The sequence below is a fragment of the Dipodomys spectabilis genome, unplaced genomic scaffold, assembly GCF_019054845.1.
Source record: "Dipodomys spectabilis isolate Male_0828 unplaced genomic scaffold, ASM1905484v1 ptg000144l, whole genome shotgun sequence".
NCBI classification, from domain to species: Eukaryota; Metazoa; Chordata; class Mammalia; order Rodentia; family Heteromyidae; genus Dipodomys; species Dipodomys spectabilis.
This window is the reverse complement of record NW_024870821.1, coordinates 1,992,433-2,011,432: the sequence shown is the minus strand read 5'-3', so window position 1 is coordinate 2,011,432 and position 19,000 is coordinate 1,992,433. Positions and strand designations below refer to the sequence as shown.

The 19,000-nt window shown below is 38.9% G+C and overlaps 2 non-coding genes across 2 annotated transcripts; both read right to left on the bottom strand.

Moving 5' to 3' along the window:
• Window positions 1–8,356: 8,356 nt before the first annotated feature.
• LOC122117578 lies at window positions 8,357–8,460 on the bottom strand. The gene has a single exon (XR_006149206.1). It is a non-coding gene; the product is annotated as a U6 spliceosomal RNA (small nuclear RNA).
• Window positions 8,461–17,515: 9,055 nt separating this feature from the next.
• Window positions 17,516–17,621, bottom strand: LOC122117593. Its single transcript, XR_006149212.1, has one exon. It is a non-coding gene; the product is annotated as a U6 spliceosomal RNA (small nuclear RNA).
• Window positions 17,622–19,000: the final 1,379 nt, after the last annotated feature.

The window sequence follows — 19,000 nt, the reverse complement described above, 5'->3', positions numbered from 1 at the left end:
CGAAAATCAGAGAAAAATTACAAGGGTTATCAACACCCAGGATAACAAGCTATCCCCAAAAGCCAGCAGCCACCCAGGGGAGAGCCCCAGTGGGAGCAAAGCAGGAATGGAAGACAAAAGCTACATCCAAAATATTCTGGAGGCAATGACTCAGGAAATAAAGTGAGAAATAGACCAGAAAATTAAAGATCACAGGGATGAACTATCAAAAGAGATGCAGGATCTAAAACAGGAGGTACACGCAAAAATAGAGGCAGCACACACCTCACTAAGAAATGATATAAGTGCAAAAATAGAGGCAGTATACACTTCATTAAAAGGTGAGATCAGTACTTTGAGAGCGAACATAGAATCCATAAATGAGTCCATTTCTTCCATGCAAACCACAATGGAAGCCACAGTTAACAGAGTGAACGAAATGGAATGTAGAGTGTCAGATACAGAAGACAGGATACACCAACTGGACCAAAAAATGACAGATGTGGAAAAATCACTTAAATTATGCCAAAGGGAAATTCAAGAGCAAGCAGATAGTGTCAAGAAATTTAACCTTTGTATAATTGGATTGGACAAAGGTAAGGAATATCAAAGCAAGGGAATGTTACACCTATTCAACAAAATAATCAGTGAAAGTTTTCCCCATCTCAAAAAAGAACATCTTACCTACATAACAGAAGCCTATAGAACACCTAGCAAGCAAGATCCCAGGAGAAACACTTCTAGACACATTATAGTAAAAATGGTAGATCTGAATAATAAGGAAACAATCTTGCATGCAACAAAAATGAAAAAGGAGCTATACTACAATGGGAAAAAATTAGAATCACTGCAGATCTCTCCACAGAAACACTGAATGCAAGAAAGGCCTGGGAAAGTAACATAGGAGCCCTGACAGCCAATAACTGCCAACCCAGACTGATATACCCAGCAAAGCTAGCATTCACATTCGATGGAGAACTGAAAATTTTAATAGCAAAGAAAAACTAAATGAATACATAAACATTAAGCCAGCATTACAAAGAATTCTAAGGGGGGGGGGACACAACCTGAAGAAAACAACCAGGAACAGGGACCTGGACCCAGACAGGCATCAATAGAAGTCTAACTGAGGAAGCACAGGAGGAAAGGAAAGAAGAAAACCTTAGGAAAATAGGGAATCACAGGGACCACAATGCATCTCTCTATACTATCTCTTAATAATAACGGGCTTAATTCACCAATCAAAAGAAAAAGAACTGCAGATTGGCTCAGAAAACATGACCCATCCATCTGTTGCCTTCAGGAGACACACCTCTCAGCCAGACATACAAACTGTTACCTTCAGGAGACCCACCTCTCAGCCAAACGTACAAACAAACTCAGAGTGAACGGTTGGAAACTGATCTACCAGTCAAATTCCCCCAGGAAGAAAGCAGGTGTAGCAATCCTGATATCTAACAAAATAAACTTTTCATTATAATCAATACAAAAAAACAAGGACAGACTTTACATATTAATACAATGAACAATCAAAGATGTGGATATTACCACCATCAACTTACATTAGTGCACCCAGACATGTTAGGCAAATACTCTCAAACTTACAGTATAAAATAGATCCCAATACGATAATACTAGGACACATTAACACCTCACTCTCTCCAAAGGACAGGTCTGCCAATGAGAAGATTGGCAAAGAAGCTACTGAATTAAATGAGGCCATACTTCAAGTGCAACTAACTGACATCTACTGAGTATTTCACCCTAAAAAAACACAGTACACATTCTTCTCAGCAGCTCAAGGAACTTTCTCCAAAATAGACCATATCATAGTTCATGCAAGGAATTTAAGCAAATACAAGGGGATTGACATAATCCACTGTATCCTATCTAACCACAGTGGAATCAAGGTAGTTCTCAATAACAAAGTATATTGCAAAAATTACTCAAAAACATGGAAATTGAACAATACAGTTCTAAACAATGCCTGGGTAATGGAAGAGATTAAAGAAGAAATTAAAAAATTCCTACAACTCAATGAAAATGAAAACACCTCTAAAAGAAACTTTTGGGACACAGCAAAAGCAGTCCTGAGGGGCAAACTTATTGCCCTCAGTGCCCACATCAAGAAAATAGAGACAGACCACTTAAATAATCTCATGTTGCTATTAAAACAGCTAGAAAACATGAAAAAATGGAACCTAAAATTAGTAGATGGAGCCAGATAACCAAACTAAGAGCAGAGATTAATGAATTAGAGAATCAGAGAATCATAGCCAAAATTAACCAAAAAAGCTGGTTCTTTGAAAAAAATAAATAAAATTGATGGACCATTGGCAAGTTTAATTTAAAAAAGAAGACAAGAAACCCATATTAACAGGATTAAAGATGCCTTGGGAAAAATCAAAACACGTACCCAACACATCAACAGAGCCAAGGTCAAGAATCACATGATTATCTCCACAGATGCAGAAAAGGCCTTTGATAAAATTCAACATTCATTCATGCTAAAAGTTCCGGAGAAAATAGGAATAGAAGGAACATTTCTTAAAACAATAAAATCCATTTATGACAGACCAATAGCCAATATTATATTTAATGGGGAAAAGCTACAACCAATTCTCTTAAAATCCGGAAAAAGTCAAGGATTCCCACTGTCTTCACTCCTCTTCAACATAGTTCTGGAATCTTTATCCAGGACAACAAGACAAGAAAAAGACATTAAAGGGATCCGCATAAGGAAAGAAGAAGTTCAACTATCCCTTTTTGCAGATGACAAGATACTATACCTTCAATATCCCAAAAACTCCATCCCCAAACTCTTAGAAATCATATATCACTTCGGCAAAGAAGCAGGAGACAAAATCAACCCACAAAAATCAGTTGCCTTCCTGTCCACTTACAATGTACAAGCAGAAAAGAAAATAAAGGAAGCAACCCCATTCACAATAACCTCCCAAAAAATTAAATATTTTGGAATTAACCTAACCAAAGATGTAAAAGAACTATTTAATGAAAAGTATAAAAAGTTAAAGAAAAAAATTAAAGAAGACACTAGGAAATGGAAAGACTTCCTATGCTCTTGGATAGACAGACTTAATATAGTGAAAATGGCAATACTGCAAAAATTTATATACAAATTCAATGCAATTCCTATCAAAATCCCAAAGATGTACATCTCTGAAATACAGAAAACAGTCCAAAATTTCATATGGAATAACAAAAGAACTAGAATAGCCAAACAGTTCTAGGAAATAAAGACAACATGGGAGAGGTATCCATGACGAACTTCAAACTCTACTATAATAACAAAGACTGCATGGTACTGGCACAAAAACAGACCCAAAGACAAGTAGAATAGAATACAAGATCCAGAAATAAATCTACATGCGTACAGTCAGCTGATATTTGACAAAGGAACCAAAGACATACAATGGAAGAAACACAGCCTCTTCAACCACTTGTGCTGGGAAAAATGGGCGGCCACATGCAGAAGACTAAAATTGGGCCCCAGCCTATCACCATGCACCAACATCAGCTCAAAATGTATTAAAGACCTTAACATCAAACCTGAATCTGTGAAACTACTGCAGGACAGAATAAGAGGGAGACTTGAACTTATAGGCACAGGAAGGAACTTCCTGCACAGAGTCCCAGGGTCAAAGCAAATTGGAGAGAGACTCTTCAAATGGGACTACCTTAAAATAAAAAGCTTCTAAACAGCTAACGCTATCACAACCGTGCTAGAAAGACAACCAACTAATTGGGATAAAATATTTACCAGCAATATATCAGACAAGGGGTTAATATCCAGTATATACAGGGAACTCAAGAAACTGATCTCTCCCAAGACTAACAAACAAATTACTAGATGGGCAAGGGAACTAAAGAGAGACTTCTCAGATGAAGAGATAAAAATGACAAAGAAACCCATGAGGAAATGTTCACCATCCCTGGTTGTGAAGGAAATGCAAATAAAGACAACCCTGAGATACTACCTTACCCCAGTCAGAATGGCCCACAAGTCAGCCAACGACAAATGTTGGAGGAGATACGGAGAAAGAGGAACCCTATTACACTGCTGGTGGGAATGTACACTTATACAACCTCTTTGGAAAGCAGTCTGGAGGATCCTCAGAAAGCTAATTATTGACCTCCTATAGGACCCAGTCATACCACTTCTAGGCATCTATTCTGAACAACAGGAACCAGTATACAAGGACACATGCACCTCCATGTTTATTGCAGCATTGTTCACAATAGCCAGGATATGGAAACAACCCAGATGCCCCACCACAGATGAATGGATCCAAAAATTGTGGTATCTATACACAATGGAATATTATGCAGACATTAGAAAGGACAAAATAATAATAGTATTTTCATGGAAATGGATGGAGCTAGAAGAAATCATGTTGAGCGAGGTAAGCCAAGATCAAAGAGACAAATGGTACATGGTCTCCCTGGTAAGTGAATGTTAAATCCAAAATGTTAGGTGATACGACAAAGTTAACAGGACTTAAGAAACAAAAAGCTTCCACTCATCTGGTTGAATCACAACTAAATAACTCCATGCTGCTGATCATATGTATGGTATATATGTGTACACTGGAGGGGATCCAGGAAGACGACACAGAACTAGAGGGAATCAGGGAAAAACATACAACAACGGGACCAATTAGCTGCACAGGACATTGAACAAAATGAGCTAAGCAACTTAATGGCAGCAATGGGAGGAAGGGAACAAATGAGAAAGAGGGAACAGCTGATGCTATGCAAAACAAAAGAAATGTACATACCACCCAATGTGGAAGAAATAACTGTATCGCAAAGCTCATAGAAATCATAAATGTTATAGACCATGATAGACAATTTGCTCCAGGAAAGATAGAATGTGTTTGTGAGTTTAACTGAGCATCACGATAGCACAATAGTGTGAAATTTGGGAAATTATGTAATCACTTAATCATAATAAAAAAAAAACAACAAAAAACAATGGCTGAGAATCAGTTGTTCATGCCTATAATCTTAGCTACTCAGAAGCCTGAGATCTGAGGCTCATAATTTGAAGCCAGCTGGGGCAGGAAAATTCAGGAAACTTATTTCTGATTAACCACCAGAAAGCATAAGTGGAGGTGTAACTCCAGTGTTAGAATTATAGTCTTAAGTGAAGAAGCAAAGGGAGAATGCCCTGGTCCTTGGTTCAAGCCCCATTTTAAAAAGTAAGAAAATAAAAGCATGCTAAACTTCTCAGACATTTGGAAATATCATTCATTCTGTAATGATGAGGTGGGGGCTGGATGACTTATGTAGAACTTGCCTAGGCCAAGGACAAAAATAGCCTTGGTAATTATAAAAGGCTATTCATAACCTAGTTGTTAGGATTCTTAAAAAGAATTGAATCTGAAAACTCTTGTAACTAAATAAAAAAGAATATTTCTAGTTTAAAAAAGCCTAGGGGGAGACAGGCTTCCTGCAGCCTAAGAGGGTAAATTTTCTGGAACTACTGCCAGACACTTTTCCTTCTGTTTGTTCTAAATGTGTGTTTTCTGAACATAATATACATATGATCATGAAGCCTGAAAAAAAATTAACATGGCAAAAACTGCAATACTGACCCCCCAAAATTGAAAATGCAATACTCATATCCCAACAATATTCTTCAATTCTGTAGAGAAAACAATTCAACTTTAGTATGGAACTACTAAATTACAGATGAAACAGAAGTCTTAGAAATGAACTCATGGGCCTATATTCATCTTACACACACACACACACACACACATAATGGAATTCTATTCACCCATCAGAAAGGATGACTTTTCACTAGTCTTAAGGAAAATGAAAGGTTGGAGAAAATTATACTAAGAGAAAAGAGAAAGGAATGCAGACTCTGAGCAATATAGGTTTCATGGATTCATTCATAGTAGCTAGAAGGTGCCCACAAATCTACAAGTAAACAAGACAGATTATTCCTCATCCCAGTTAGAATGGCCTTTATCAAGAAACTATCAATAGTAAATGCTGGCATGGATGTAGCCAATTAGGAACTCTATTACACTGTTGGTGTAGAATGCTGTGGAATGCAGTACTGAGTTTCCTGAAAAGACTAAACATAGATCTCCTTTAAGACCCAGTAATTCCCCTCATGGGCAGTAATCCAACAAGCTCACATGAAAGCTACCGGCATAACCGTGTTCAGGGCCCAGGACCAGAGTTTAAGGACTGGAAAAAATGTTACCACAGTTGTTTTTTTCCCCCCAAATATGAACCATTTGCCATAAGATACCAAAACATGCCAGGTGCTGGTGACTCAGGCCAGTAATCATAGCTACTCAGGGGACTAAGATCTGAGAATCACTGTTCAAAGCCAGTGTTTTCAGGAATGTCTGTGAGCCTCTAATCTCCAATAAACTGCTAGAAAACTAGACGTGGCACTGTGGCTCAAGCGGGAGAATACTCGCCTTGTCTTGTAGATGACAACGACAGAGCCCAAGCCCAGAGTTCATGTCGCAGGATGGACAAAAAAAGAAACAAACAACAACAAAAAAAACGATACCAAATCATTCTATTAGCAGTAGGTAGGATAGGACTTAAATTTAGTGGGTGATAAAATGGCTTCTTTGTTGAATGATAGGAAAAGATGTAGGTAGTCCAAGAAAAGGGCGATTTTTTGTTGTTGTTGGTCGATGGGTTTGAAGTCTGGGCTTGGGCACAGTCCCTGAGCTCTTCAACTCAAGGTGAGGGCTCTACCTCTTGAGCCACAGTGACACTTCTGGTTTTCTGGTTGTTAAATGGACATAAGAGTCTCACAGACTTACCTGCCCAGGCTGGCTTTGAATAGCAGTCCTCAGATCTCAGCTTCCTGAGTAGCTAGGATTACAGATGTGAGCCACTGGCACCAGGCTAAAAATGGGGAATTTTTAGAAAAGAAAATCCACCTCTTCACCTGTGTCAAAACCTCAGATATCACTATTAGAACATTTCATCCTCAAGTCATTTCTTCAGATATCTGTTAATTTTCTCTTTTCCTTCATGTGGGAATACTGCGGTCAATATCATTTCAGCTGTGGTACTGGATCAATTGTATGGTAATTGCTAGCATCTAAATCAAGAACTGTTACAGGAAAAGAAATGAAACCCTCATTTGGAATAATTGTTTTCTCTTTTTATTACAAATCAGTGATTGATTACTTCCTAGAGTGATATTGGACGTCCTAACAGAGTGATGGCATTTTATTTCTCTTCAGCCTTCTCCCACATGTGGTCAAATATTTAAGAATACAAATATTTCCATTGATAATTCAATAGCTGATCTCTAAGAAAATGTGCATTTCTGGACTTTGCTCTCTTGTCCTTACATGTGCAGGCTTTCAATGATTTATATGTTGTACAAGGAATTCTATTTTCCAATCTTTGTGTGACCAATTTTAATCTCTCTGATCAGTCTTTCTGACTCTTTCTCTGGAGTCTCATTTCAGTCTGGCTCATAATATTAGTTATTAGATAAATAATGTACAGAGGAGTCACATTTGCGTGAGCAAGGTAATGAGTACATTTCCTAAAAAACATTGTTACCTCCTCCTTTATTTTTCCCCTACCATCCTTTCCCTCCCACCTCCACAAGTACACAACCCTCCTCTCTTCCCCCACCTAAATTGTAAAGTTCATTTTTCAACATAGTGTCTTGTGTATCTCATTGTTACAATGTGTCAACCTGTACCCCTATTTAAGCATTTTGTTTTTTTCTTTCCCCTCCATGAATTAGAGGAGTATATACAAGATGTAGGTGCACCAACTTCAAATACAGTGAAAACAGGAGTTATAGCAGGAGGGAGGAACATATAAAGAAACAAAAAAATCACATCGCACATTATATGTACGTTAGAAACAATAGCAAGAAAGAAAAAAACCACTTGTGTCCCTATCTGGGGTTCATGTCCCTTAACATCATCCTATCTGGTCATATGCAGATAGCTTTTGACCTATTCTTCCTAACCCAGACAAATATTAGTTATTGAAAATTAGGGAAACCATGGGACCAATGTTAATTTGGACTTGGCTTACTTCACTTAATATAATTTTTACCAAGACTTTCCAGTTACTAACAAATGGGGCAACGTTATTCTTTCTGATGGAGGCATAGAATTCCATTGTGTATATATACCACAGTTGTGTTGGTAGCTTTAGTATGGTCTTGTTTGTGATCATTTGAGTAAATGTCCCAAAGTGGGATTACTGGGTCATAGGGGAGCTCTATGTGGAGTTTTTTGAGGAACCTCCATACTATTTTCCAAAGTGGTTGAACAAGTTTTATACTCCCACCAAGAATGCAGTACGGTTCCCTGGTGGCCACATCCCCTCCAGCATCTGTTGTAAAAGTATGGAATGCTTCAGGAATTTGCCTGTCATCCTTGTGCATGAGCCATGCTAATCTTCTCTGAAATGTTCCAATGTTTCTGCTACGCATTTCATTTTGTGCTCCTGCACTTGGCGAGTGATTATAGGTGCGTCTACACCAGTAGAATCAGCATAAATCAAGCCAGCATTTCTTCATTTAAAATACAAGGAAAGGATACAGGTTGCCACATTGTAACAGTGAAATGTACAAGACACTCTATGGGGGGGGGGCGTGGAGTGACATGTTGGGGAGGTATGAAGGGGCGGAATGGTAGGGGAAAGACAAAGGAGGGGCAACAATGCTCAATAAGAAATGGACTCATTACCTTACTTATGTAACTGTAACCCATCTGCACAGGAACTTTAAAATAAAAATATAAATTGAAAAGATACAAGGAAAATTTCTGTACTTATAGGAAGTTGTATTTGTCACTCAATATCAGCAAGGTATTGGTTTTAGGACCACAAGCATATTAAAATTTTGGATGCTCAAATTCTCTACATAAACACAGTATATTATTTCCATTAGAATCTGCCCACAACCTAGTGCACGGTAATTGCTACGAAAATTTTTACTACATTCTATGTTTGTAGTGAAAAATAATATTATATGCACTATCGACTGATACAATTTTTTTCAGATAATTTATTTATTGTGAAAATATCGTACAGAGGGGATAATGGGCAAGGTAATGAATATATATACATATATACATATATATATGTATATTCATATATATACATATATACATACATATATATACATATACAAATATATAATGTTTTAAAATCAAAATATTTTATATACTTTTTAGAAATTTTTTATCATGAAAATACCATACAGAGTTGTTACAATTACAGAGGAAAGGTAATGAGTGTATATTTTATCAAGCATTATTACTTCCTCCTTGGTTTCCCCTTCCCTTCATATCTTCCACTACACCCCATCCGCTCCCCGAACTGCCCGAAGTTGTAAAGTTCGAATTTCAGCATAACGACTTGTACATCTCATTGCTGCAATGGGTCCATCTGTATCCCTATTTAAAAGGTTTGCTTTTGCCCTTCCCATCCACAAACTATATCAATATCAAATACAATGAAAGCCGGGGATATACCGTGGGGAGGGACATAGAACACAAAAAAGCAATCATCTTATGAATATGTTTGAAACAAATGCAAGAAGGAAAAAAATATATGAATATTTATATTGGGGTTCCTTTCACGTAAAATCAACTTATCTGACCTTTTTTGCTTGTCTCAGACATACACTAGTTATTGTAAATAAGGGAAGCCATGGGACCTATGTTTCTTTGGGCCTGGCTTTCTTCACTTAATATACTTTTATCCAAGTATTTCCAGTTCTTAACAAATAGGTCAATGTTATCCTTTCTGATGGAGGCATAGAATTCCATTGTGTATATATACCACATTTTCTTGATCCATTCATCTGCGGAGGGGCATCTGGATTGGTTCCATATCATAGCTCTCTTAAAGAATGCTGCAATAAACAGTTGTGTTGGTAGCTTTAGTATGGTCTTGTTTGTTACCATTTGGGTAAATGCCAAAAATTGGGATTGCTGGGTCATAGGGGAGCTCTATGTGAAGTCTTTTGAGGAACCTCCATACTTCAACAGATACAATCTATTCAACATTAAACAACTATGTACTAATGGGCTAAGAACAGAAAAGAAGAATTTGGCAAACGAGAAGTTATTAGGTTTAGGGAGAAATGTGGGGAAAAGTAGGATTAGAGGGATGTGGTAGGTAAAAAGAGAGTGTATTTGGCCAAGTCCTAATTTCAGAGAGGGAAATAGCTTGGGAAGAATTATTGGAGAGACTTAAAAAAACAAGAGAAAATGGAAAAACAAAACTTTACATATAAAAAGTGAAACACAAAAATTATGAAAGGGTAAAGAAGTGATATTGAGAGAAGAAAAGCTAAAAAATAAAAGTTCTTAAAATTATATAGGTAGGAGTAGATAATACTACTATTAAAGAATTTAAGCCTTAGAGGTTTTGAATTGAGTAATAAATTTCTGGGTTAAATATGTACACAAGGGAGATAAGGTCCAATAATCGATGACAGGTATGTATCTGAGGATGAGCAAAACAGCAATTAAGTCACCCAAAAAGAAGAAAGGGAAGAAAAAAATGAAAAAGAAAAAAAAAGAAGAGAAAAAGAAAACAGAAAAAAAGGACCAAAAACACAGTAGAGATTAAAACACACACAGACACACACAGACACACACACACAGACACACACACACACAGACACACACACACACACACACCTAAAATAAAAATTATGCGAGGACAAAAAAGATTAATAGAAAACAATTTTTAAAATATAATTTAAAATTTTTTTAAAAATTAAAAAAAGGTATAAAAAAGAGTTCTTTGATTGGGAAAGGGGGTGCGTGCATGGGAAGAACTTTTATCTCCCTTGTGTCCTAACCAATCTCTTGGTGGAGTCTCAGGTCTGCTTGTGGTTACTGTCTGGTCTGTCTTGATTGGTTACTTAAGTCAGTTTGTTTGAGCAGGCAGAAAAATGCTCTGCTTTACCCAGGATTTTGTGATCCTCCTCCTCGCTAGTTCAGTGGGAGGGAGATCTGCTTTGATTATCACAAAAGAAGGAGATGGCAAAGAAGGAGATGGCTGTTTCCTCTAGTTTGGAGATGGTGTGATGAGGCTAGGTTCTGGGTAGAGTTGAGGCCTTTCACCAAACAGTAGCTTTTCCCTGAGGGGATAGCTTCTGATATACTCACAAAGCCCAGCCTAGAGCCATTCTCAGGGTTTATGTATACTGAATTTCAATTGTTTTTCTAGGCTGCTGTAGGGAGGGGCAGCCTCTGGCTCTGTTTACCCAGAAGAAAGCCACACCTGTGGGGGCCAAGGATCCTCTGCTTGAGCTTGGTGACTTTCCCTTGGGTGGAGCTAAGCCTGGAATGTCAGGTCAGCTTCCTGTGACCTGCTAAATGACTCCAGTTTTCATCCAAGGCCTGAGTTGTTCATAGCTCCTCAGCCGGGCCTTTTTCAGTATCAAAAATGGAGATCTCTGGTGCTGGGGGTGGGGAGAGGTGGACTTCCCCCCTCTGCTTCCTGAGAAGGAGTGAGGATGTCAGGGTTCTACTCACGCTGGAGTGTTGGTTCCCTGGTCATCTTTAGTCTGTGATCTGCAGGATGAAGATATTTGCTCCTTGCCAGTTCTTGCTGGTGTTGAATAGAATCCACTAGCCCCCTGGGTCTGGCTCCTTTGTCCCGGATTCTCTGTGTTTAGGTAGGGTGGCTATGGCTGCCACCACCAACTCCTTGCCACAGCTGCAAGCAAGTGCTCAGGTCTGCCTGGATTTTTCCTCTCTGGCCAAACTCTGTACAGTGATCGCACACTTGGTGTGATTCTCTAGGCTAGGACTGTTCACTGGAACACTAAACTGCTATCTATGCGAAAAGTTGATAGCCTCCAGCTTCATTTCCACAGTCTTCATTCAACATTCATGAGTATATTTCTTATCAAGCATTGTTGCCTGCTCCTTTGTTTCCCCTTTGAATCCCTTCAAATCACCCCCCCCTTCCTAATCCACCTCCCAGCCAAATTGTAAAGTTGATTTTTTGACGTAACATCTTGTACATCTTATTATTGCAATGGGTCCAGCTGTATCCCTATATAAACAGTTTGTTTTTGCCCTACCCCTCCACAAATTATATCAAATACAATGAAAGCAGGGGTTATACCGTGGGGGAGGGACATACAAAGCAACAAAGAAATCATCTCATAAGTATGTTAGAAACAATTGCAAGAAAGAAAAACCATTTGAATCCTTATCTTGGAGTTCATTTAGCCTACCATCAACTTATCTGAACTTTTCTGCTTGTGTCAGGCATACTAGTTTATGCAAATAAAGGAAACCATGGTACCTATGTTTGTTTGGGCACGGCTTACTTCACTTAATATAATTTTTCCAAGTCTTTCCATTTCTTAACAAATGGGGCAATGCCATTCTTTCTGATGGAGGCATAGAATTCCATTGTGTATATATACCACATTTTCTTGATCCATTCATTTACGGTGGGACATGTGGGTTGGTTCCAAATCTTAGCTATGGTAAACAATGCTGCAATAAACATAGCTTTGCTGGTACCATTAGTGTGCTCTTGTTTTTGATCATTTGGGTAAATGCCCAAAAGTGGGATTGGTGGGTCATAGGGGAGCACTATGTGGAGTCATTTGAGGACCCTCCATACTACTATCCAAAGTGGCTGAACAAGTTTACACTCCCACCAACAATGCAGTAGGGTTCCCTTCTGTGCACATCCCCTCTAGCATCTGTTGTTATTAGAGTTCTTTGTTATAGCCATTCTAATTGGAGTGAGGTGGTATCACAATGTTGTTTGTCATTTCTCTTATGGTTAGGGAAGTTGAGCATTTCTTCATGTGTCTATTGGCCATACTTCTTTCTTCTTCAGCGAAGTTCCTCTGTAAGTCTATAGCCCACTTATTTATTGGGCAGTTGTTTCTTTGAGGATTTGTTGTTGGGGCATTTAATTTTGTGAGTTCCAATTATATTGTAGATATGAGACCCTTGTCGGTTGTATGTTTAGTGAAGATCTTCTCCCAATCAGTGGGCTTTGTGGTGATCTTGCTAGCTATATCCTTTGCCATGAAGAAGCTCTGCAATTCCATGCAATCCCATTTGTCCAACCTTTGTTTAATTTGTTGTGTTTCTGGGTCTCTTTTAAGAAAATTTTGGCCTGTGACAAGGAGACCTAGGGTTTCACTTATTTCATCCTTTGAAGTTTTTAGTGTGTCAGCTTTGACTCCGAGGTCTTTGATTGTGGAGCACATGGGCAGCAAAGATGGCGCTGAGGGGGAGTTGTGTGGGCAGAGCCCAATTTGCTTTACGTTCCATGACTAACCATCCCATGGAAGCTTAGGTGCATGATAAGGTTCTTCTTCCTCCCCTCCCATGCACACCTGGTCTTTTTTGCTTTAAAAAAGAGCTTGCTCTGAGTTAATAAATGAATTTCCTGCTTCACTTGACTCCCTGCTGTGTCTGATTATCTCCCTGGCTAAGGGAGGCAAGGGAACGGGGAAGCAGCCGCACTTACCTTTCCTTGGACCCCATTCATCTTTTGTGGGATGGACGAAGACCCAACATCTGGTGCCCAACGTGGGGCTTGAAAGGAAATGATACCAGCAGAGGCTAAGCAGTCTCACAGGGTAAGTGAAACCCTTAGTATGTTAATGCTATTACACAGAAGTAGGAGGAGGAGGCAGCATTAGGCCTAGAGTGAATAAAGGAGGACTTGAGAAGTGAGAAGGAAAAGGAATGGGTCAAATTCATCCAATAATGCACTGAAACATGCACAGTGGAAATCAAAATGAGGGTGAAAGTTACCCCCTCTGACTCAGGTGCCCCGGATGGATCCTAGGTCCCCACCCTATTTCCCTGATTGAGGGAGAGGTACGGCGCCCTACGCAACCTGTGAGAGGGACCTGCAAGACCCGGACCCCTACCAACCTTCCATGGAGGGGCCGAGGGGTGTGGAAATAACCTAATTGGAGGCCTACCCTGAAAAGGAAGGGCCACCCAGGACCCCGGACCCTGGGCCACGGGATTTGCTTCCCCAAGTGTATCTGGTAAATCTGCCCCTTGGAATGGTATCCATGGGAAGCTAAAGATCTTAAAGAGCTCCACAAGGCAGTGGAGGAGGATGGCCCAAACTCTCCTTGGGCCCAGACCTTATTACAGGACATTGCTTATCACCCATGTGTCCCTAAGGACTGTCTGGATGTGGCCAAAGCCTTCCTCACTTGTTCTCAGTTTATTAAATGGTGCCTTTCTTTAAGGAGGAATGTAGAGTGCGAGCGGAGAATAACTGGCAGGCTCAATCTGTGATACCTATTACTTATGCCATGTTAAAAGGGATGGGGAATGGTACTCCACTAGGGTCCAACATGCCGCAATACCTGGCTCATACCATGACCAGGTGATTCAGGCAGGACTTGCCACGTGGTACAAACTGGATGATGGGCCCACTGAGTCCCTCATAGCAGGAGTTACACAAAAACCTGGTGAGCCTCTAGTTGAGTTTGTAGATGGAGTCCAACAGAGTATTAACCACAAGCTGCCAGCAGAGAACCTCCAAAATCAGTTTGTAAAGCTGCTGCTCTGGGAAGAGATGAATGCAGACCACCACATGGCCTGCATGGGATTGAGAGAGTGTTTTCTGAGAAGATGGGTGATGGCCTCACAGGATGTGGGAATGCAACAGCACCAGTCCCAATCATTAGCTTTAGCTTTACATGTTCAGACATCTGCAATGACTGTGGCTATTACTCAAGCACTGACATCCCAGGGCCAAGGAACCCCAAGACCATCGGGGAAAGGGACTTGTTTTAAATGTGGGCAGGACGGGCACTTTAAGAGGGACTGTTCACAACAATCCCCTGCCAACTGGCCCTAGGGGGCCTAACCTCCCCCTACACCCTGACCCAGGGGCAGAAATGGATACCATTGGAAAAAGAATTGTGGATCCAAGTTTGATTTAGATAGGAAGCCCTACCTGGGTGGAGTGGTGGCCATTGATAAAAACTAAACTTGTAGTCCTCCACCTTCTGGTGGAGATAAACCTTGGGTACATATGCCCTTCTATGAGTCCTTGGAACACACCCATATTTGTTATTCAAAAGGCCTCTGGGGCTAGGTGTAAGCTCCAAGATCTATGAAAGGTAAATGAAAGGATGGAGCTAGTAGGAACATCCCTTAGAGGTATGCCCTGGACTCCTGCTATACCTTCAGAATATACCTTGGTGTGATTGATATTAAAGATTGTTTTTTTCTATCCTCCTGCATCCAGATGACTGTAAAAAGTTTGCTTTCTCCATCCCTTCTCTTAATTTTTCCCTGCCTGATTGGAGGTTTGAATGGACGGTGCTGCCACAGGGAATGGCAAATAACCTGGCCTTTTGCCAACAATACTTGGCCACACTTTTAGGGCCTGTGCTGGGTTCAGATACCTCTCTTGTGTTTGCCTACCCGGATGATATAATTGTGGGGCACCAAGACCTAGGACACCTGGAGGGCCTTCTGGCCCAGGTTCGCATCATATTAAGAAAGGGGGGCTTCACCATAGCACTCAATATAATTCAAAAGTTACCTTCTTTTAAGGTGCTCTGGTTCCACCTTACCTTGACTCAGGCCAGTCTCCTTAAGCCTTTGCTGGATATTCCAACCTCTCTGACCTTATCCCAACTTCAGAGCCTTTTAGGGGAAACCAATTGGCTGTTTCCATGGGTTCCTGTTCCTAAAGATAGTGTGTGGTGTGCCTTATTTGCCCTACTAAAAGGCAGGAGGCCGCAAGAAGTTATTACAATTACAGACAGCCATTGGGCAATATTTTTGCAGTTCCAAAAAGCCCTGGATGAAGTTTTCCTGAAGAGGTATTCTATTTTTGAGCCCATTTCCCTTTGGTGGTTTGGAGGTGTTACATTGATTTCTGCAATTTTAATTCAAAGGGAGGAGCCATTAGAGTGGGTTCACACTCCCCTGGGGGCACACCTCAGGTATAATCTCAGGCAGACCAACTTGCAGATGCTATAATCAAGGGAAGGACCCAAGCCCAAAGGCATATGGCCTTGAGCCTCACTCCAATGTTTTTCCTTTTTGGATGGCAGACATTGAGCGGCTCACTTAAGCCAATGCCTCATCTTGCTCTCTCCTTAGAGGGGTTTCTAGACCAAATTGACTGCCACCACAACTGGTTCCTTTGATTTTTTTTAATAAGAGTTGTAATAGTTATGAAGGAGTATCATATTAATTTTGAATTGCATTTCTCTAATGACTTCTGTTCCCAAAGCTTAAGCCAGCATAGAAGTAGCATTAAACACAACTTTGTAAACCCACTGGTGATTTTCATGGATTTTGGAATACATGTCTATTCAGAATTTATGCCCAGTTTTAACCAAGCTTCTTGTTAATCTCATCTTTAATCTCTCTATACAAAATCAATAATTAATTCAATGTAGTAGAAAGGAAAAAATTGAAAGTATCGCCTAAAAATTTTCATTTTTCAATTACATGACATTGCTTAAATCATTTTCTGTTTACACTTGAGATTATATAAATTAATTTATTTAGACCTTTTACAAGGTTATACGTATTTTATTTATTTTACATTGATTGATCTTTCCAAAGCCTGTGTGTTTAATTTTCCTTGGTGTATTTCAGTATCATGTAGCTCATATTTCAGAGTGAAGAATAAATGGAAGGAAGCAAACAAAAAATACAGTTCCTCTCATCTGATGAAGCCTCTACAAGAATGAGGAAAGAGTTCATCCTTCTAAGGACCTACGATAGGATATCAAAAAGAAAATTCATTCTAATAGGTCTTCATTATCTTTGCAATGTAACACAAATGATTTAAAACACAATATACTGCTCAGATACTTATATGTTTTTATCAGGTTTGTATATTTTCATATGATTTCACCTCAGTCTACAACATTCCTTCATTATTCTGTCCCTGATATTTTTACACTATCAAGACATAAGATCAACAGTTTGATTTACAGCATGAGAAATTATCCATCTGGCTTCCTTGGAAGCAGTGCATAGTCAATTGATAACATTATTTCTGGTTGCTCATTACATGTAATGGTTTCTGTAATACATATCACATTCTACTTAGTATTTAAAAATCTGCTTTGTTAACGATATTATATGGATAAAATTGGGGGAATAAACTCTTCCATCTCAGAACATTTTTATAGGTTTTTAATTGTAAAAGTACTGTACAGAGGGGTCACAGTTACACACACACACACACACACACACACACACACACACACATTTTCTTGATCCATTCATGTACTGAGGGGCATCGGGTTGGTTCCATATCTTACCTATGGTAAATAATGCTGCAATAAACATAGTTGTGCTTGTAGTTTTAGTATGGTCTTGTTTCTGATCATTTGGGTGAATGCCCAAAAGGATTGCTGCGTCATAGAGGAGCTCTATGTGGAATCTTTTGAAGAACCTCCATTCTGCTTTTCAAAGGGTTTGAACAAGTTTACACTCTCACTAAGAATTCAGTAGTGTTTACTTCTGGCCACATTCACTCCAGCATCTGTCCTTGTAAAAATATTGAACGCTTCAGGAATTTGTGTGTCATCCTTCGAAGGAGCTATGCTCATCTTCTCTGTATCATTCCAGTTTTAGGGTATGTGCTGCCAAATTGAGCACAGTACATTTTTTTATATATAAAGTGTAATTGATTTTCTTAAACTAGACAATTCAACAAAAAGTAAATACAAAAGAATGGTCATGAAATATGTATTTCTTACATAAGCACAGATTTAAGAAGAAACTCAAAATTGATATGTCAAAAACAAAGTAATTCCAAATATTTGTGGTTCCAGAGATGTGTAGAAGGAGGAGTTCAATTATTCTCTACAAGGCACCTGTCATAATGAACATTGCAGCAAGGGTTAAGGTTTGTTAAAGTTTTAATGCTTTAAATGTGTTTAATTCTGGGAATTTGCTTAAATATGCCAAAATAGGGACTGTTTCGCAGGTCATAAAAATTTTCCATGAAGTAGTTAAGATTTATGGTAGCAGACATATATTACTAAGTATTTACATTTCAGAGTTTATAGAAACTTTACTAATGAGAAGTTGCAAAGCCTTTGTGTAAAGAAGCAGAGTAAAGAGTTAAGAATTTGTTAACTACAATTTAGAGCTTCCTTACTTTATATGTTAGTGAGGAACAAGTGATGATATAAGCCATATACAAATGACGAGATGAGCCATAAATAGTAATCTTAGTGGGTAACTTTAAAGACTACTCATAGCCTATAAAACTCTTGTTGAACATCATAATCTTAGCCAGTTTTAAATGTACAGGAATATGAGAATATAGTAAAATCTAATATGTAGTACACTTCAAATACTGGAAACACGTAACTGATTTATTTTTCATTTTATTAATTATGAATATTTAATTGTTGGTTTTATTTATTTGTAGCATTGTTTTCTTTGTAGTAATATAATACAGTTTTGTAAGTTGTCTTTTGGAGGTATTTTGAGAAGGTTACTGGGATGGTCAACCATTTTAATAGGTGCATGTGAGTTTACAAATAGCAAATTTAAGAACAAAATATTGATTAAAAATTTTATCAAGTAGAATCTGAATCAGGAGTGTTGATAAATTTCCACACTTAAAATCTTAGCCCTAGGGTGAAGCTGACATATTACAGAGTTGAGGCCACAAAAATGAGAGACTGTGTTTTGTTCTCTTTCTGTTTTTGTTGGTCATGAGGCTTGAAATCTGGAGCATGTGTGCTGTCCCTCAGCTATTCAGCTCAAGGCTAGCGTTACCACTTTTGTCACAGCACCACTTCCATCTTTTTCTGCTTTTGTGGTGCAGAGGAATCAAACTCAGGGCCTCATGCATGCAAGGCAAGCACTATACCATTGAGCCACTTTCCCAGTTCTTGAGAAACTGTGTTTTAAAAAAATCATCTAAAGAGCATTTGTTTTAGCTTTGGGTTATATATTGAAATATATGAATATCTTTTTATATTTTTGTGAATTATCATACTACTTAATTTATATTAACTTCA